The sequence below is a fragment of the Stenella coeruleoalba genome (assembly GCF_951394435.1).
Source record: "Stenella coeruleoalba genome assembly, chromosome: 10".
Lineage (NCBI taxonomy): Eukaryota > Metazoa > Chordata > Mammalia > Artiodactyla > Delphinidae > Stenella > Stenella coeruleoalba.
In genome coordinates, this window is record NC_137156.1 from 3,391,515 (window position 1) to 3,412,952 (window position 21,438).

The window sequence follows — 21,438 nt, forward strand, 5'->3', positions numbered from 1 at the left end:
AAATTTCCTGTGTCCTTGTTTTTGTCTCCCCATCATCTCTGGGGTTTCCTAGAGTCTTTTTCTTAAATGTGGTTTGCAGTTCTTCCTACTATAATCTCCTGTGATTCTACAGGAGCCCTTGGATGTGGTGGTGAGGTGTCCATCAGACCTCACCATGCAGTGAGCCTGTGCCTAGGGCTGTGACCTGCCAGAGTGCTTCTCAGCCGACCACTCCACTCCCCTGTCCCCACTCAGGGGACACAGGAGGGTAGAGGAGGCTGCAGTTGGGCATTTCCCATCCCCCAGGACTCTGAGGCTCTGGTAATTCCCAAGGTGGTTGGGCTCTGGTGAAAGTTTCCTTGAGGAAGGGCTTATGATATGGCTTATATTAAAAAAAAAAGGTACAAGTGAACTTATTTACAAAACACGAGTCACAGATGTAGAAAACAAACTTTTGGTTACTGGGGGGGAAGTGGGGGTGGGGGAGGGATAAATTGGGAGACTGGGATTGACACATGCACACCACTGTATATAAAATAGATAACTAGGGGCTTCCCTGGTAGCGCAGTGGTTAAGAATCCGCCTGCCAATGCAGGGGACACAGGTTCGAGCCCTGGTCTGGGAAAATCCCACATGCTGCGGAGCAACTAAGCCTGTGTGCCACAACTACTGAGCCTGCGCTCTAGAGCCTGCGAGCCACAACTACTAAGCCCACATGCCACAACTACCGAAGCCCACGCACCTAGAGCCCGTGCTCCGCAACAAGAGAAGCCACCGCAATGAGAAGCCCGCACACTGCAACGAAGAGTAGCCCCTGCTCGCCACAAATAGAGAAAGCCCGTGCGCAGCAATGAAGACCCAACGCAGCCAAAAATAAATAAATAAATTTAAAAAATAAAATAAAAGATAACTAATAAGGACCTACTGTATAGCACAGGGAACTCTTCTCAATATTCTGTAATGATTTATATGGGAAAATAATCTAATAAAGAGTGGATAGGGACTTGCCTGGCGGTCCAGTGGTTAAAACTCCTTGCTTCCACTGCAGGGGGCACAGGTTCGATCCCTGGTCGGGGACCTAAGATCCCGCATGCCGCACGGCACAGCCAAGAAAATGAATAAATTAATTAATTAATTAAAAAAAGAGTGGATATATGTATATGTATAACTGATACACTTGGCGGTAGACCAGAAACTAACGCAACATTGTAAATCAACTATACTCCAATAAAAATTTTAAAAAAAGAACAGAATGCTCTGGACTTATTTCCAAAGGGCTACCCCTCCCCTCCCCTGTGGAAACGTGGAAAGCAGGAGAGAGTTTTTCTCTAACGCTCAGCCTGAACAGCCAGTGGGGCTCCTGGAGGTGGGCTCACCAAAGTGTGGGGCGCCTTACGTAAGGCTGGCCTCTCTTAATTTTTAATTTTCAAGCTTGTGCGCACTGAGCCTCCATCAACTTCCCAATTAACATTTTCCTTCCCCAGTACTGGCTCTGGTGCTAGCTTCCGTTCTGAGCTACGATTCCTGGTAGTCCCCTGTCCCCAGTTTTGGAGGTAGCAGTTTGCCCTGGACTTCAGTTCTCTGAGGAATCCAAGAAAAGCTATTGATTTTCAGTTTGTTCCACTTTTTTCCTGTTGTGAGGACAAGAGGGACAGGTCAGGCTGGAAACCAGGAGTCTCATTTAGTTTTTTCCCAAGTTTTTTTTTTTTTTCTATGACAAATGCTGCTGCATCCTTACATATGTCTTTTGAGGCACATGGGCCTGCAGTTCTGTTACACCAGGAGTGAAATACCTGGTCCTAGGATATGCTGATTTTCAGATCTACCACACAGTGCCAAACACAGTAGACTCCCCCAGCTGTCACTGAGACCCCACTGCTCCCCAACACTTGCTGCTGCCAGTCTTTCTAATCTCAGCTGTTCTAGAGGGTGTGTATAAAATTTCACTGTGATGTTAGTTTGACTTACATGATTTTAAAGGAAGTTGAAGACCATTTGGATAGCTTCTTTTGTAAATTACATGGTCAGGTCTTCTACCCATTTTTCTATTAAATTGTGCCTTCTACTTATTGATTTATAGGAGTCCATTACATATTGTGGACATGAGCCCTTTGTCAGTTTTGTGTTGCCTCTATCTACTCCCACTTGGTGATTGTCTCTTCACTCTCTTAATGATATCTTTTAATAAACAAATTCTTAATTTGAGCGTGATCCAAATTATCAGTCTAGGGGACTTCCCTGGTGGTCTAGTGGGTAAGACTCCATGCTCCCAATGCAGGGGGCCCGGGTTCCATCCCTGGTTGGGGAACTAGATCCTGCATGCATGCCACAATTAAGAGTCCACACGCTGCAAGGAAGATCCCGCATGCCGCAATGAAGACCCGGTGCAGCCAAAATAAATAGAATAAATATTAATAAAAACAAAACAAAACAAAAAACAAATTATCAATCTCTTCCCATATAGCTGCTGGGTTTTTTTTTTTTGTGTGTGATCTGTTTAAGAATTCTTTCCCTACCTCTAGATCATAAAAAAAATTGATCTTAAGAAAGTTTATTTTCTAACATTCACATTTAAAGCTACATTCTTTCCAGAGACTTCCCTGGCAGTCCAGTGGTTAAGATGCCATACTTCCAATGCAGGGGGTGCAGGTTCGATCCCTGGTTGGGGAACTAAGATCCCACAAGCTGCATGTGTGGCCAAAAAAACCCCCCCAACAAACAGCTACATTTTCTGGAATTAATTTTTGTGGATGATATAAGATCGATATCAAGATTTGCCTTTTTTTGGGCTTCCCTGGTGGCGCAGTGGTTGAGAGTCCGCCTGCCGATGCAGGGGACACGGGTTCGTGCCCTGGTCCGGGAAGATCCCACATGCTGCGGAGCGGCTGGGCCCGTGAGCCATGGCCGCTGAGCCTGGGCGTCCAGAGCCTGTGCTCCGCAACGGGAGAGGCCACAACAGTGAGAGGCCTGCGTACCGCAAAAAAACAAAACAAAACAAAACAAAAAAGATTTGTCTTTTTACCTGTGGCTATCCAAATGATCCAGCACCTTTATTTTGTTTTAATGTCTTTTTATCACTAATCTACAGTACTTCCTTTGTCATATATCATATAGGCACATGTGTGGGTTGGTTTGGGGGCTCTGGTCTTTTCTACAGGTCTAGTTTTTATTCTTGTTTCATTATTACTGCCCTAATTGCTGTAGTTTTGTATTGCATTTTGCATCTATGGAGTAGTTTCTCTTATTTAGTTGTTCTTCTTTAACAATGTCTTGGCTTTTTCTGGCCCTTTGCAGCTCATAGAGATTTTAGAATCAGACTGTCAACTTCTGTTTTTAAAACATTGCTGGGATTTTCATTTATTTCGTATAAATTTTTAACTGAATTTTATTTTCACAATGGTCCTTTCCTCTGTTTCTGATTTTTACTATTATAATTTTGACATTTAGTAGGTGATGACAGCAGGATTACAAGCTATCAGAAAGCAGGGACAGTATTTTGTATAATCTTTTAAGTGTTAAACGTGTCCTACAAGAAGAAAGTCCTTTCAGATAACGTTTGTAACTGGTCATTACAATAGATTTGTTAGGATAACCATCCAATCAAGATTGGTGGGTCAATCTGGCATTTTACGGGAATCTCCAAACCCTGGGAGGGAGGGATGGAACTCTTGATTATTTTCACTGAAACAACCACAGCAGGATTCTCAAACTCCCAGAGGTCTGTGGACATGTTCTCAATGAGCCCAGGTTCCTCAAAAATACTTTTAAATGTCTTATTTTAGACGATAATCTAAACAAATTGAGATGTATATATTCTGGATCTTTTAGGTGACCTTTATTTTCATAACCAAGTCACGTAATTTCTATGCCCAAAATTATAACAAGGAAATCCAGAAATCCATATGTAAAGGTTTTGATGTTTCCTTATCAAGAGTCACAGATTCACCAAAATCCTGTGAACCTCACTGCACCTGGCTGACCTGAGATAACTACTGGATGGGGCTTCAAGTCTCCCAGTGTTTTCTGTCTCAGTGAGCTGCAGAAACACCTACCAGACTTTAATAGTGGTTGACATCATCATTATTTTAAATACGAGGGTAGATTACTGCAATATAAGAGTAAAATATGGCTTCCAGTCTCACAAATGTACAAGTATGACAAATATTTTAATTTCTTCATAATAAGTGTGTTTCCTGAGACCACCACAACCGTTCTACCAGAGCAGGTGTGAAGCTGCCCACACACTGCACTTGGCCTGTGAGCCCATCAGGGTCCAAGGTTGAGCTGGACACACGAGTGGCCTCCTGGAGACTCTGCCTGCTGGTTCACTTCCGGGGGGACAGGGGGTCAGACACCTCTTCTCCCCATGGAGCTGCCCTGTGGCCCAATAGCCCGGGTGCCCACCCTCACTGTGGGGATCACGACCCGTCTACACTGGGAGCAGTTGGGGTGGGAGTGGGGAGGGGCTGTATCTACTAATTACACAGAGAAGCGTCAGGGGCCAAGGATGGGGGAGACGGGATGAGGAAGCAGAGTAAACAAACTGGGTCACATACAGAAGCAGAGTCGGCGACGGCTCAGAGGTGTGAATCTGCCCACTTTAAACAAAGTGATACCAATGAGTGCAATGTCTGGGCATAGGCCGAGGTTTATAAGCTCTCTCTCTGTTTTTAAAATTAATTTATTTAATTAATTTATTTTTGGCTGCGTCGGGTCTTCATTGCTGCGCGCGGGCTGTCTCTAGTTGCAGCGAGCGGGGGCTACTCTTCGTTGTGGTGCGCGGGCTTCTCATCGCGGTGGCTTCTCTTGTTGCAGAGCATGGGCTGCAGGAATGTGGGCTCAGTAGTTGTGGTGCACGGGCTCAGTTGCTCTGCGGCATGTGGGATCTTCCTGGACCAGGGCTCAAACCTGTGTCCCCTGCACTGGCAGGCGGATTCTTAACCGCTGTGCCACCAGGGAAGTCCCTCACATATATATTTTTAAAGCAGCAACTCATTTATTAGATTAAGGAAAACAAATGAAAATAAGCAGAATGTTGCAGACCCTCTTATCCAGTGTTCAGTGATATCAGACGTCCTTAATGTTCATCCACAAGTAATTCTGATAAAGGACCCACTGGCGGTGCAGTTAGAGGTTGCATATATGGGATCTGTCTGTTAATCCCTGAAGGCTTCACCCAAACATTTAGAGCAGCTCAAAATAAACAAGCCAAGTAGGCAAGTCTTCTCAAAACTGGGGAGGTGATGTGCTCCAGAGACCTGGACCGCAGGGGCTTTGAAAGGACGCTCCTTGGAACGATCACCTAACCTTCCAGGTGTCAGCGCTGCCTCTGTGGCCTCAGAGAGGAGCATCGCATGCCCACAGGCCTTCTGAGGAAGCAGCCGTGCCTTCCCACCACTCTGGCTCACAGGGGAGGTGCTGGGCCCACGGGCAGCTAACTTATAGGATGACCTCCGTCTTAGGAGGTGGACTGGGGCGAGGTGTCTGCCCGGCAGGAAGGAGAGAAACTATATGAAGCAATCGCATCCCTTCTTTGTGGGGACCTGAATGTGAGACCTATAGGGACCCTCAGCACTTGCCAGTCTGCAGGAGCATGAAGGAGGCAAGGAGCAGAGGGGCAGCAGTGACGGGTCAGGACGGCCCATGACCAAGCAGAGGCTGCAGGAGCCAAGTCCCCACGACAGCAGCTCCTGGAGCAGCAGATGCCCGCTCACGGGGAGACAGCCAGTCGCTGAGTCCCGGAGGCGCTGTCCAAGGCCAGACCCGGCTGTGCACAGACAGCCTTCCTTCCTTCCTGGCCCCGACAGCCTGGTGAGGCTGTTTCTGTTCCTCCCCTTCCAGCTTCCTTAGCTCACCTGGAAGAGCCTAATTAACACAGGTGTACGTTGAGCCCTCCCTGGCTTCAATATTCCAGAGTTATACTGAGCACAGTAAAAACTTGCTAACTCAGACTGACTGCTCCAAACTCCTACTTATTCCATTTGGATTAAGCTGAAGTTTATTTTGCTCAGCAAAATTTTATTACACAGAGCTCAAATTGAAAAGAGAGGGCAGAGCAATTATTTTAAATATTTCAGAGAACAAGCCATTAATTTAATATGTTAATTTCAAACTATTTTATCTGTTTATTAAAAATTTATGACCCGGGAACTTCAATTAGGTAGAATGAATAGATATTGTTAACCTTTATGCTTTTCTTTTCAATGAATATGTACTGATCCTCTCTATGGGCCAGGCTCTGTGCTAAGAACCAGAGCACAGAAGCATGGAGTCAATCAAGTACGGCATGGTAGCGTGTGTTACTTTTAAAAATAAAGTAAAAGCACACCATAAAAAATATCTTTGATTGTTGGTTTTGGCCGCCCATCTCTCTCTCTCTCTCTCTCTCTCTCTCTCTCTCTCTCTCTCTCTCTCTCACACACACACACACACACACAGGTATATAAAGGGCTTCGCCCTGCAGCAGCTTAGACACTGGTGGGGGAGACAGTCAAACACGGGCATGACCACCCTGCTGAGATGATGCTGAGACAGAGGTGGACGTGGTGTGTTAACAAGCCCGGGGGAGGAGCATCTCCAGGGTGGGATCCAGAGCGAGCCCCTGGGGATGACTGGAGCTGAGCCTCCAGGGTGAGTCTAGGTGGCCTGGTGGAGAGGAGAGGGCACCAGGCGACCACAAAGAGTTCAGCGGGCCTGGAGCCCACGTGGCAGGAACAGTGAGAGGCACGGTCGGCTCTCAGTACCGCAGTCGTGTTCCGTGAACTTGCTGCCAACCCTGGAGGGTGAAGGCTGGACCTGCTGCTCCCGGGAAGTGTGGAGTCTGGCTCCTGGGAGCCTCTGGTCGCATTTTGTCAACCAAACCTGGTTTGTGTTCTCTAGGCTCGTGCGCCAGGTCTTCAAACAACAAGCCTGGGGCGGCGTGGACCGCCTGCTCCTTCGCCTGGATGACACTCAGCGGGTATTTCCATCCGCAGGTGTCACGTTCCTGCCAGGTCACCTGGGAACATGAGTCAGCCACCCAGCTCTGAAGGGTGTGGCACACAGACGCCCACAGCCGTGTCCCCATGGCCGTGGACATCTTCGGCTTTCCTCACGATGATGCTCACCATGAATTTTTTTAATCAGTTGTCACCTCAGAATCCACAGGTTTAGCCGCCTTTCCACCTTTTCCGTCACTTCATCACGCGCTGCCTTTAGTGCTTTCTGGAGGAGTGTCCTTACGGGAAGCCCCTCTTCCTCTCTGTGGTGTGCTGTGCTGCTGACTCACCAGCCTGACCTCACAGCCAACAGCACTGCCGCTCACGCTGAACAAAGCTCACCTCACACACCCATTTTCCCCATAAGGCAGGTCACAGCCTTCCTGCTCTTAGGGGCACTGGACAGGACTCCAGCCCTAGGCCTGGGGGCCATTTAAACAGCAAAATCACCCACAAAAAGCACAAAAATACAAAACACACGGCGCTGGCTAGACAGTAGAAAGGACAGCTGTTCACAGCATGAGCTGGGAGGTCTGAGGAGCTGCCCGAGGGCCATTCTGGTCCGCAGGCCCTGGCGTGGGGCTGGGCATGGGGGGTGAGGGAGGGATTGAGGGTTGGGGGCCACCCCCAGGCTCCTGCGCTGGGAAGAGAGCACGTAGGGCAGGGGGCGAGAGCTCTGGCCTTGGAGCAGAGACGTTGGGCGCACGTCCAATGCACCGCTCACTGCCGTGTTGCCTTAGATCTCTCCCTAATTTCTCTGCACTTCACTGCTTTCACCTCTCGTGTACAGCTTCTGTGTGATGGGACAACAGCACCGCTCGGAGCTGCTCTGAGGTTGAAATGACCGCAGGTGCTTTTCACTTAAATAAGGAAAGTAGGCGAAGGGGCCGCATTTGGGGTGGGGGGGGGACTCCCGCTGGACACGGTAGCTGGACGTGCCTGTGGGCATCTGTGTGCCACACCCGGTTGGCCGGTGACATGACCCTGAAGCAGAGATGGCAGCGGGCAGTGGTTAGCAGGTAGGTAGCTGCTACCGCCATGAAGACTGGGTAGCTCCAGCATCACAGGTCCAAGCCGACATTTAAGAGGAGCGCCCGACAGAGCCGGAGAAAGAGCAGCAGAAGCAGAAGAGCCAGGGGACGCTGGGCAACGGGAGGCAGGAGGGAAGAGCTCCGGGAGGAAGGGTGCTGAGTCAGGGCTCTGCGCAGGACAGCGCTTTCGAGCCGGGAGGGACCCGCGAGCTCTTGCAGTTGAATCCCCTAATCTATCCTGATGAAGAAATCGAGATGCAGAGAAGTGAAGTGAGTTGCTTGAGGTCTCACTGTGATTTTGTAGCAGGAGACCCTAATTCCTAAGGAATAATAAAATACTTTTCTTTAACAAATATTCTGAATTCAAAATTGTTCCTGTTGGGCTTCCTTGGTGGCGCAGTGGTTAAGCATCCGCCTACCAATGCAGGGGACACGGGTTCGAGCCCTGGTCCAGGAAGATCCCACATGCTGTGGAGCAGCTAAGCCCGTGCGTCACAACTACTGAGCCTGTGCTCTAGAGCCTGCGAGCCACAACTACTGAGCCTGCACTCTAGAGCTCATGAGCCATAACTACTGAGCCCGTGTGCCACAACTACTGAAGCCCATGCTCCTAGAGCCCGTGCTCTGCAACAAGAGAAGCCACCGCAATGAGAGGCCCGTGTACCACAATGAAGAGTAGCCCCCGCTCGCCGCAACTAGAGAAAGCACGCGCGCAGCCACAAAGACCCAACACAGCCAAAAAAAAAAAAAACTGTTCCTGTTAAGTCACACTGTACTTTTTCCCAATTTGACAAAATTAGTGAGATGTTATTGACATGAGAACAGCTATTGACCTCTCCATGTACTAAGGAGCCGTATAGTCAACCAAACTGTGCCTCTTAGATCTATTTACAGTGTACATTTAACAAATCACGCTCTAAAAAGTTTAAAAAAAAATTGGAGTCAGGGCTTCCCTGGTGCACAGTGGTTGAGAGTCCGCCTGCCAACGCAGGGGACACGGGTTTGTGCCCCGGTCTGGGAAGATCCCACATGCCGTGGAGTGGCTGGGCCCATGAGCCATGGCCGCTGAGTCTGTGCGTCCGGAGCCTGTGCTCCGCAACGGGAGAGGCCACAGCAGTGAGAGGCCCGTGTACCACAAAAAAAAAAAAAAAAAAAAAAAAAAAAATTTAAAGTCATAACTCATGTTAAAAATCAGACAACAGATCCAAAATGGAGTTACTTATGCCAAGCCCCACATCACCAAACAGAGACTTAACCACAGTTGCCCCCTCTCCCAGAAATGAAATTTCGACCAATCAGAAATCACCTGGCCAGCACCACTTAGGTCATCTGCCTGATAGACCCCCGCCATCCCCTAAAGGAAAGTAACCTTACAATAAGCAACCGTACTTTTGGCCTGGTATACTTTCCTGGTTCCCGCTCCCTTCTGCCTTGAAAATCTCATTTTGTGCAGCTCCTCAGAGCTCCTTTCTATCTGCTGGATTGAATGATGCCCAGTCCATGAATCATGGAATAAAGCCAATAAAATCTTCAAGATTTACTCAGTTGAATTCTGTTTTTTAACACTCAAACCGTGTATTTTAATATATGTAAATTATACCTCAATAAAACACAGTTTTAAGACAGAGCAAATGAAAAGTTTAGCTGTTTAAACAAAAAAGTAATTATTTTCTAAGGTGTTTTGTATACAGAGACCCAAGGGACAGAAATACTGAATATCTGGAACTCAATCCTCTTGCAGCTTTGAGGAAACCACTTATGCCGCATTCTGGCTTTTGCTTTCCCTCACTGTGAAGCAGGAATCTCATCTTGCTCATGGCTTATAACACACATGAAATTCCTGAATAAAAGTATTAAATACTGATTATTGTCTGGTGAATATTATCTAACCACATTTATAAATAACAGGCAAGTTGGAATAACAAATTATAGCCCATTTGAAAGTATATACAAATTTATGCATATATCAATATATACCAGTAGGGAGAAAAAGCCACAATTATCAATGAACAAAGAGAGAAAATCTCTTTCATAGAAAATGATTGCGATCGATCAAAATAATAAAAAAATTTTGCAACTTATCTTTTTTCACTTCATTGTTTAATGTCATCTGGGCTCTGCCTAGCTCATATAAAATTGAACGTGATGTAAATAGTAGGAAACTATAACAACTGCTGGCTTTTGTCTACAGGATAAGGAGAACCAAATGATGAAATTGTCCTGAAGATACGCCACGTCATTTATTCAAAAGTCACTCTGCTGCAGGAATCCAGGAGTTGCCGTGACGGAGCTTTGCATTTCTAGAGTCCACACAGCTACGAGTCAGGGCTCCTCAGTCTCAGCACTACTGAGACTCGGGGCATCTGGATCATGCTTTGCTGTGGGGCCGTCCTGTGCATTGTATGATGTTTGCAGCACCCCTGGCCTCTACTCGCTAGAAGCCAGTGGCAGTCCCTACCCCAACTGGTGACAACCAAAAGCATCTCCAGACATTGCCAAATGGCCCCTAGCGAGGACCGCTCCCACGACAGCGTTTCTGGGCTGGGGGGCCACAGGTCCATAGACAGCAGTGAGTCTGTGCCCAAACTGGCAGCTCCCAATAGGTGGGCAGATGCAGCAGCTCCTCAGTGCTTGGACCCCCTCCCCTTCCCCAGGCAGAAGCGGAGGCACAGGTGGGGCTGTTTGCATGGCACCTGTCAGGAGCTGGGGTCATGGGCAAGTCTGGTCTGTTCAAGGCACTGTCCCTCCTCCCAGGGCCCTTGACTCACCTCCCTATGCCCTGCAGCTGGAACAGCCTTTTGTTTGTCCCTCAGCTCCTCAAACTAATTATATAAAAAGTTTTCTCTATGATTAGTTAATATTATAAACATGTTGACATTTTGCTGAACAAACAAAAACCTGATAAAAGATAGCCTATCTTTGAGTTTTCTATTTTCATACGGACAGAACTTGAAAATTAGACTGAATGCACAGCGCAACAAAGGAAGTGATATCACCAAGCCTGAAGGGGTCTCAGGGCTGAGCTTCCAACACAATCACACACATTTCAGTCTCGGTGGCTGCACTTGGGGCGATTGGTGTCACACTGGAAGCGCAGACATGGAGAATCTCTGTCACCACAGCAAGCTGTCAGATGCACTGTCTCAGAGAATACCTAGTTCACGGGCGTTATTTTATTTTATAGCTGAGCCACTAGGTCCTAGAGGATGTATAAAATCATCTACCTAAAGAGAAGCCGTGAGCTCAGGGCAGAACCAACACTGGCGACCAGACCAGTGAAATTCACTCCTGGGCCCTTTCCCGCATGCCGCCTCACCGTAGGTCCAGACCTGGAATGCCTCATGAGGTTTTGGTCTTGTGGCTTAAAAACGGGGGTTGGTGGGGAAAACAATCCCAAATAGTTAAGAGGATGGACCAACGCTAAAGTTTTACTCCAGTTCAATAACCACATGCCTGTCTGCCTGCCATGTACTAGGAACCCTGTCCCAGCGGGGGACACAGACTGAAAACCACTCAGCATCAGTACCAAGTAGTCAGAACATAGGTAAATGTAAGCACAGGGCCCTGCCTGGGATGGGAGGGGCGGGGAAGAGTGGTTAGGATGGAGGTGGCATCAGAGCAGAGAAGGTGGGAAGGTGCTCAGGACGGAGGGAGCTGCGTGCCTAAGACACGGAGGACCAGACAGCATGGTGGGCTGGGCTGTTTCCGTGACAGCGCCCACATCTACATCTCAGGACAGACTGCTGCCTCTGTCCGCTGGCCACACCCCCCCGTGGAAGTCCCACCTCAAGGCAGCCCTCCCTGCACAGACGCCCCCTCTCACCCCACGGCTCCCACTCAATCTGCTTCTCATCTTCTGTACTCGCCCTGCTCAGTGGCACTCCCGTCCACGCGGGCTAACGCTTCTGGAGCCTAAGAACCAGACTCCTCTCTCTCTCATGCCTGAGATCCAACCTGTCACCAATTTCTATTCCTTTTCTTTGAGAGCTCTAGAATCAAAAGGGTAGTGGCAGTAACGCCCCTCAGGCAACAGAGGGTATCCCCCCCCCCTTACAGGGCAGTTGCTGGCTATAATGCCCTATGGGTCAATGGTGGCCTCTGTGTTTTGGGATAAACACCCCAAGGGCATTCCCTTCCTTTTCATATACAATGTGATGCCCAAGGGCAGGTGGGTTCATCAAACTCTCTTTAAGGCCTTAGAGCCTATGTAGTCCTATTCTTCCCATAAAATTAGGTCAGGCTTGTTATTCTTTAGTAAAACATACAGAAGTTTGGCCATAAAAGAGAAATTTGGAATCCAATTAGAGCAATAACCAACTAGCCCAAGAAAACCTCACAGTTGGCACTTAGTTTTGGGAAACTTAGGACATGATGAAGTCTATCTGGACCTTGGTTTAGCCCTTGTTCTGATATCAGATGCCCCAAATATGGAATCTGGTTTTGAAACTGCAGTTTTCCTTGTCGACGTTATGTCCCTTTAAGGCTAAAAGCTTTAGCAAGTGGATGCAGTCATCCTGTGAGGAGGCTTGAGGAAAGTGAAGAAGCAAATCATTCCACGTACTGCAGCAAAGCAGAACCTCTGGGGAACTCTGTATCACTCAGATCAACCTTTAGGATTTGCAAAAGATAAGAAGGGCTCTCAGTAAGATCCTGAGGGATTACTGTCCAGGTGAGTTGTTTTTCTTCCCAAGTGAAGGCAAAAAAGTGTTGGCTAGCTTCCTCAGCTGGGATACTGAAGGCACTGCATAAGCCAGTTACAGTGAAGAATGCCTCCCGGTGGGAATGGACGTTAGTAAGTGTGAGGGTTAGGGACCACAGGGTGTCGAAGGATAACAACGTTGTTTATTGTTCTGAGGGCCTTGACTAGCCTCCACCCTCGGCCCTTAGGTTTTCTCACCAGTAAAATGGGAAAGTTACAGGGACTAATAGAGGGGACACTGAGCCTTGCAGTCTTCCATTATGGGCTGTATGACTTGAAGGGCTTCTTTACTTACAAGTATTGAGTAATTCCAGGAAGAAGTTCTGAGGGATCTATTTGAATCTTGATGGGAGGTGCGCTGTGAATTTTGCCAATATCAGTTTGAGATTTTGCCCACAAGGAGGGTGGTAGCTGATTCAAAGGGGACAAACGATCAGTGTTTCCAGAATCAGCTCTAGCACCAACAGAGGCGGAGCAAATAAAAGATGTCAAAGGGTCATTTAATTCACCTGGTTGGCTGCTTTGATGACTGCCGTCAAGTTCTAGAGTTATTTCCCCCTTTTGGAGAAAGAAATTCTGCCGTGATACTTCTCTAAGGAATCTCAGGCTCATAAGTGGGTAGGGACAGAGGAACTAAGCAGAAGGCGTGTCTGTCTCTCAAAGGGCCTAAACAAAAGGGAATAGGTTCAGAGACAGGAACCTTTTGAGGTGCATCACAGATCCCCACTATTGGAACGGTTTCAGCACTCTGAGGCAGGGGCTGTTTCGTAGTAGTGGGGTTGAGCACTCTGGCTCCAGTGTCAGTTAGGACTGGAAGAGATTCAACCCCAATCTGGAGAACTGTTTCTCCAAGCCAATTAAGAGGGAAGATTGGGAAGAGCCCCTGTAGTTCCTTGGGTCATTCAGAATCAGGAGGATGTTGGAAAGGCACCTTAGAAGGCTGAAGGCGCCTGAAGCACTTACAGTTGTAACAGTCTCTTTCCCAATGTCCTGGCTCTTTGCAATAACAGCAGAAACTAGGAGGGTTTTGGTTTTGTTTAGGGGCCTTTGTTTGCTTCAGTTGAAGATTAAGACTTCTGGCGGCCTTTCTTTGAGGAGACGCATCTAGCATGAGACAGCTGGTTGGCCAGATTTACTAAGTCTGCAGTGGAGGGTTTCCCACTCCATCCTGGTGCTTTTTACTAGAAGGGAAAGGTCCTGTTTCAGCCCATTAAGAAGCAGAGTTAAAAGCTACCCAGGTGGAATCAACATCTAAAGAAGACCAGAATTTTCCTTTAAAATAATCTGAAGTTGATTGTAATAGTCATGAACAGATTCATCAGATTTTTGTGTGCAAGCCTGAATTCTGTTCCCATCAACAGTCTTTGGAAAAGTCCTAGGAATGGCCTGATAAAGTCACTGAGTGATTGCCTGAGTCTGATCATATAAGTAAATGGCCAGGTCTCCCAGTTGTAATTCTAGAGATCCTTCAGGACTCTGCCAATTAGCCGCAAACTGAATGCTGGGCCTGGCTTCCCTGACAAGCATATGAACTGGTTGAGATAAGCTGGAGAATCCAGGTTGCTAGGTTTGAATGACTGTGTGAAATCCCTCAGCAAATGTGTGAGGATCCTTGGTTACTTTAGGAATATCTGTGACTGTGGCTCACAGTTCAGCTCTAGTCCAGGGAGTATAAGAAATTGAGGGTTTCAAAGACATAAACACTTGTTGAACCAGGCAGTGACTCCCACTGAGTATCTCTCAAGATAGGAGACAACTACAGAAACGCCACCTGCATTCCATAAAAATTCAACCTATAACGTTTGTTGGGAATGCCCAGACACGGTAACTCTTTCTGTAATTCATTACAGTTTAGTGTACACGCATTCACACTCATGCAGTAACTCCGAAGAGTTCCTGTTATTTGAGTATGGGCAAAAAAACCTTTAATATTCTCTGTGCCTAAGTTTCTTCACCAGTAAAATGAGTATTAAAAATCCTGCTTTATTGCGAGAAAATAAAAGAAATTAAGGGTTTAGCCTCTGAACTCTCAAAAGGCTGAATTTTAAAGGGACAGGTTCTGACCAGTTTAGAGGAAAAGGGAATGGAAAGAATTTCAGAGAAAAAGGGAAGTTGGGCAAGAGAATTAGTCTGGGTGGAGCTGAGGGTGTAGAGGAGGGGCGGGCGGCAGAGAAGGGCAGAAGGAAGACAGTGCTGGGGGGCCGCGCCTGAGGCAAAGACGCCGAGGAAGAGCCTGCGCTTCAGGAACCACTTTAGCTTTAATTGTCTGTTGGCCTCGGTTAATCTTAACATCTTATTTTGCAGAGTGGCAACTTTAGGCTCCTAACAACATGTGGAAGCCTCAAAATGCCAACAGAAGTAGGTGTTCCAGTCAGTTCTGGAAATTTGAAAACTGTGGTTGTCCAATTCAGTTTTAAGAAAAGAACGTCCGGGGATTTCAGAAGTTCCGCACAACGGCTGCTGAGATTCTAAATTGCCTTTGGTCAGGTGAGTCCGTTTAGTTAGAAAAGTGAATGAGGAAGGACCACGATTTTAAAACATAACATCAGACAGATATCAGGAGGCTGTTAGTAGCGCAGAGGAGCACCCTCAAAATATTTGAATAACTGGGATCTCGTTTCTCAGAGGTGATTTTTTGTTTGTTTGGCAGGAGTAAGTGACTTTTCTTTTTTTGGCCGCGTGGCTCGCGGGATCTCAGTTCCCCGACCAGGGGTTGAACCCGGGCTCTCGGCAGTGAGAGCGCCAAATCCTAACCACTAGACCACCAGGGAACTCCCAAGACTAATTTTCAAACAGCCAAAACAGCTCAAACAGCCCACAGGCCTAACACCGGCCAGTTCTAAGGCGACAGTCTGGTCCCAGAGGAGCCTGGGCAAAGGCTCCTCAGCCTGGCTCCCTAGAACAGACCGCGTTCCATGGATCCACCCAAAAGGCAAGCCTATGCCAGTCGGAACAGGAAGTGCCGAATGAGTACGTGCACACAGAACAAGGCCTGGACCTGAAAGGACCAGACTTTAACATCCATCCTGAATAGAACCTGCAGAGCTTCCAAACGCAAAGAAGCTGGACCCAGGAGAAAGATGTACCTTCAAAATCCAGGGTCGGTGAGAAAAGCAGTGACAACGAGCTCCAGGTGGGCACCGCACCTGTTTGCTCAGCAGCCCAGGAGCTGTCAGGGGTCTTCTCTGGTTCCCAGATGGGTCGCCAAAATGTTGACCTGAAGTGAAAAGACCGCCAGCTATTCCCCAGCAAGGACGGGTTTACTCGGGATCAGCAGAGAACTGCAACTCGAGGTTTCAACCGTGGCGGCCACGTGCAAACCCCTGTGAGGCGAGGGAAGGAGCCGCTTTTATAGAGGGGAGAGGATGGTGGGCGGGCTTAGTAAACAGAGCCCCTGTTTCTTATTGGCTGAGTCTTGGCCAGAAAGAAGGGGAATCTTTCTTCTTTCCCCCTTGGGCTCTGCTGTCCACGCAGGGGTGAGACCTCCCCCGGATGGTCTCCCGACTCTATTTAACTGAGGTTTCCATTCATTAATTTTTACCGTATGGATGCCCCATATTTTGTCTATCCATTGGGCAGCTGGTGGCCGTTAGGGTTGTTTCCACTTTTGGGCTATTATGAACAGTGCGTCTTGAACATTGCTGCGCAGGCTTTTGTGTAGACACGAGGTTCCCTTCTCCTGGGTATCCTGTCATCTCTCAGTAAGACTCATGAATAAACTAATACGTTTGCAGATTTTCCTGCTATCAGGTTTATCCTCGCAATCCACTTTCCAACCTAATACGAGAGCTTTTTAAGCATGTAAATCTTTTAAGTGTGTAAATCAGATCTTGCTGAGCCTGTATTTAAAACCTTTCAACAACTTTCCACTGTACTGAAAAAAAAGTGCAAAAACCTCCACGTGGCCTCTGCCTCTTCAGCCGCCCAGGGGGGGCCAGGATGCTGGCAAATGCCCATCTGTTTCCCCAACTGGATTTTAGGTAAAGTGAGGCCAGAGGCTGCGGGGCCACTAGCACGAGCAGTTGTCATCGGCGCTTTCTTGTCCCCGAGCACATAGATGGGAGGGGCCAGGCTGCCCCACTGCAGACCCCTCTCCTCTCCTGGGGTCCTGCCTGAGAACTCCAGCCCCAAGATCCCAGCCTGTTAGAGCTGAAAGGAGCCTTGGGGAGAGTCCAGTCTGGTGATCTCCGAGCTGTGCTCTGCGGAGCCCCAGGGGAGAGGGGTCAGCCGGGGACAGAGGGCGTGAAGCTGAGTGGACAGGGCTCTGCAGGATGTGTTTCCTGCTAGTTTTTGTTTGAATAAAACCGCTGAAAGAAAAAAGGAATTTGAGAACAAATTGATTGAACCCAACCCTCTTCATTGACAGATGAGGAAACCAAGGCAAAAGAAAACTCAGCTCTCCTCCCAGCCAGAGTGGGGAACCTGCTCTCACCTGTGGGGGGCCGGTGTGTTCCAGTGTCCCTGCTTCCCGAGAAGGACGCCTGGAGCCCTGCCGGACAGTGAGCACACTTCGGAACTCAGAGGCAGCAAAGGGAGCAGTTAAGGACAGACGGACAAATGCTCGAGAGAAAATAAGACGCAAGTTTTCCATCCGAGGTACGAGCAGACGAGGGCTGCCTAGGGCCAGAGGGACAGAAGAGGAACCTCTCACTAAGGACTTACCAGCCCAGCAGCACAGGCAGGAAGTGCTGCCTCCAGCAGCGTCAGCGCAGAGGATGAGCAGAGGCCTGGTCACGTGACCAGGCTCGGAAAGAGCGTTGGGGGAGGGGCGCCAGAAATGAACAACACGGAGAAGGAACGGAAAGGCGGTGCGTGAGGGTAAGCCGAGGCGGGGCTCTGCAGGCTGCAGCGGAGCTGGCGTCCTCCTCCCTCCCCCGCCGCAGCCAGAGAGCAGCAGCTGTTGGGATCCAGGTGCCATTTTTCAAACCAATTAAGGAGCCCTGTTACTGCCCCCGGGAGGGAGTGTGTCTGTGTCTTCTGAGTCAGCAGCTCGGACCGGGGCCTCTGGGGACAAGCTCGCAAGGCCCTAATCGTCCCCTCAGAGTTAAAAATAACAAGTAGCAAGCCACTACTCTTGACTTTACACTGCCGCAGGGGGCGGAGGTCGGGGGTGTCTCTTGCCACAGAGGTTTACCATCCGAGGCGCCAGAGAGCGGCAGCACGTTTTTCTTCCCATTCGCGCTCTCCTGCTTCAGGTCCCCGTCCTGAAGTCATCCATCAGCTGTCCCACTTGCCAGAAGTAAGTGACACTGGGCGTGACATTACTGCTTTCCAAAACAAAGAAGCCCAGATCTCTCTGGCTGAGAAAAGTTGCAGAGCCCTGGTTCCCCTGCTTAAACCTGAAACAGTCACTCGGATAAGACCGTTGAGGGAAGGGAAAACTGTGAAATAAACCATAGACCGTGAGCCGAACCACCCCTTCTGACCGCTCTGCAATCCGGAGACCAAACCGCTGTCTGTTAACTGTTTACTTTTCCTCCAGTTTGTCTGGCATTGCGTAGACGCTCCCTCAGAAAACAGACCCACTTTACCTCCGAGCCTGAGATCAGAATAGGGCGCTTGGGAAGGGAGATGAAATCAGAGCATCTGTGGGCCTTAGGGCCACACCCAGGCTTCTCTCTCTCCCAAAACATGAAAGCCAGGGATGCTTTTTCTGCTTTTCTATAAAAATCGGGCAGCAGCAAAATCATCCCTGGATGTAGCTGATGAAAACACACATCTCAATTCAAGGTAACCCACAAAAACGTGGGACCTCAACGTGGCCCAGTCCCGGCATGGTGTCACCTTCCAGGAAATAACAGCCTGACATAAAAGTAGGACCGAAAGCCGTGCAAATCTGGAGAGAAATTTAAAGAGGAAACATTCTTTTTTCTTAAAACCCAGGAAGACATCTATAAAAGATTATATTTCTTCTTTTTTTTTTTCGGTCGTGCCTGCACGCGGGATCTTAGTTCCCGGACCAGGGATGGAACCCGTGCCCCCTGCCGTGGGAGCACGGAGTCCTAACTACTGGACCGCCGGGAAGTCCCAGGAAGTTATATTTCTTCATCTCCCTCTTGCCCCTCAACCCCACAGCCTTCATCACAGCCCCCGGAGACCTTACCTCTGCTTTGCTCGACCACCTGATAGCCAGTCCACAGGGTCCGCCTGCCCCACCTCCTCTCCTCTCTGTCTGTTTACTCCATCAACTCAGCCTTTCTGGATTCTGTAAGTTTCTAACGTTCTTGTCTTAGCACCTGGATTCTGTGCAGAGTTGACCCTAGGGACCAGGAACTGATCTAACCAGGAGGTGGGAGGTGGCAGGAGCCGGAGGAAAGGTCCAGAGGTGAACACAGACGACTGTGCTTTTCCCTTGCCTCATCTTTGTGGGCCTCTGCTGGGAAGGAAAGTGTCCTACCGTGCTTCCCAGAGGTGCTGCCTCAGCCCTCAGCCCCCCTCCGTCCTTCCCCCTCCCGTGGATCAGGATACACTCCTCCCCAACCAGCCTGCTGAAGACACTCCCTGGGGATTCCCAGCATTTCTCTTTGCAAACCAGGAGCAATGACGCTGGTTTAAGGACTTAATTCCTCCCTCCTCTGGGTCACTGTGTCCAGCAAGAGGAAGGAAAGTTCACTCATTTTGTTATCTCTTTCACAGGGGCCTTTGGCCACGAAACAACCCAGATGGCTACAACCAGAGCCAACATGGGGGCAGCTCCAAACCCTGAAGGTCTGAGGAGGCGGGAAGTGTCCCTGGCTTGTTGTCATGGAAACCACAATAGAGGCTTGCCTCCTGACCAACCCTGGTGCTTCTCCGTGTGCCCCACCCCCCCATGGCATGGCACGCCCCCTCCTCTCAGGAGCTGTGATTATAAAACATCTTTTCAATAGCCATTGTCTCCTGATGTTGGCCTTAGTATAACCCAAATTTTCTATTAATACACTATTTATTTTTTTACTTTTGCGGTACGCGGGCCTCTCACTACTGTGGCCTCTCCCGTTGCGGAGCACAGGCTCCGGACGCGCAGGCTCAGCGGCCATGGCTCACAGGCCCAGCCGCTCCGCGGCATGTGGGATCTTCCCAGACCCGGGCACGAACCCGTGTCCCCTGCATCGGCAGGCGGACTCTCAACCACTGTGCCACCAGGGAAGCCCTAATACACTATTTTTAAAAACAGCTGGGGAAGCTCTCATTCCCCACTACCAACGTCAAGAGGGTGAGGCTCACCTCCTCAGAGCAGGATCCCCAGGTGCTCCCTGGTGCCTGGAGCTGACCTCCACTGGACTTGCTCCAGGAAGGTGGCCGTAGTTCCTTCCTTTCCTTTGTCAGCCTTGGTGAACTTTGACTGTGACAGTCCATCCCATCAGGCCTGTGATGAAATCCAAGGTTGAGGGACTTCCCGGGTGGCCCAGTGGTTAGGATTCCAGGCTTTCACCGCCGTGGCCCAAGTTCAACCCTTGGTCTGGGAACTGAGATCCCGCAAGCCGTGCAGCGCAGCCCCTTGCCCCGCCCCCCCCGCCCCCCCCCACACACAGAAAAAGAAGAGAGAAAGCTAAGGTTGATTTAATTCTTGGTTCTCAACTCTCCAGCACTGGCCTGACCAAATCACCTCTGATTTTCCACACTTGGCTCTAGTATCGTCCTGGTGGAGGGGACATGTTAGCAGCCGGTCCAGCCTGAATACAGACAGAGTAGTCTCAGTAGTCTCTCCTCCTTATTGATGACAGTCATGAATCCTTTTATAAACTGCTGCTGTTCGGTAACCTGCTTCATCCTCTCTACCGAACAGCCAGGGAAGTGAGAGCTTCCACCGCCTAAGTGGAGGACCTGGTGGCACCCAGTCAGCGACCAGTCTCTAAAGCTGGACCCCATGCTCTGACACAGACAATGCGCTTCTCTGCTTCAGCAACCATCATCCTCCCACCATTTCAGCCGGTGAGGTCTAATCACAGCTCAACGTGCTGGCTGTCTACTGCTATGTGATGAAGCACCTCAGAATTCTGTAGCTTGGACCAAAAGCAGGATCTCAGAGAGATCTGCCCACCCATGTTCACAGCAGCGTTATTCACAGTAGCCAAAAGGTGGAAGCAGCCCTAGTGTCCATCAGTGGATGAATGGATATACAAACTTTGGCATAAACACACGATGGAATATTATTCAGCCTTTAAATACAAACTTTGGCATAAACACACGATGGAATATTATTCAGCCTTTAAAAGGAAGGAAATTCTTTTCTTCTTTTAATTTATTTTATTTTTGGCTGCGTTGGGTCTTCGTTGCTGCGTGCAGGCTTTTCTCTAGCTGCGGCGAGCGGGGGCTGCTCTTTGTTGCTGTGCGCGGGCTTCTCGTTGCAGTGGCTTCTCTTGCATGCAGAACACGGGCTCTAGGCGCGCGGGCTTCAGTTGTTGCAGCACGCAGGCTCAGTAGTTGTGGATCGCGGGCTCTAGAGCGCAGGTTCAGTAGTTGTGGCGCACGGGCTTAGTTGCTGTACGGTATGTGGGATCTTCCCGGACCAGGGCTTCAACCCGTGTCCCCTGCATTAGCAGGCGGATTCTTAACCACTGCGCCACCAGGGAAGCCCAAGGAAGGAAATTCTGACATGAGCTACAGCAGGGATGAACCTTGAAGATATTATGCTGAGTGAAATAAGCCAGTCATAGTATGAGTCCACTCACAGGAAGTACACAGAGTCATCAAATTCATAGATGCAGAAAGGAGAATGGTGGTTGTCAGCAGCTGGGTTGCAGGGGGAATGAGGAATTATTGTTCAATG

General features: G+C 49.1%; 1 protein-coding gene across 4 annotated transcripts in view; it reads right to left on the minus strand.

Moving 5' to 3' along the window:
* RPP40 (ribonuclease P/MRP subunit p40) overlaps window positions 1-18,962 on the minus strand; it is a 47,903-nt gene extending 28,941 nt beyond the window's left edge. The window contains exons 1-3 of one of the 4 annotated variants that reach the window (XM_079933543.1): window positions 18,790-18,962; window positions 15,773-15,903; window positions 988-1,057 (exon numbers count right to left, since the gene is read on the minus strand). The gene's annotated coding sequence lies outside the window, so the exon portion shown is untranslated. Of the gene's footprint in view, window positions 1-987; window positions 1,058-15,772; window positions 15,904-17,118; window positions 17,392-18,789 lie in introns of those variants that run through there. The other 3 variants (XM_079933546.1, XM_079933544.1, XM_079933545.1) reach the window with 3 other exon arrangements.
* Between the last annotated feature and the right edge of the window lie 2,476 nt (window positions 18,963-21,438).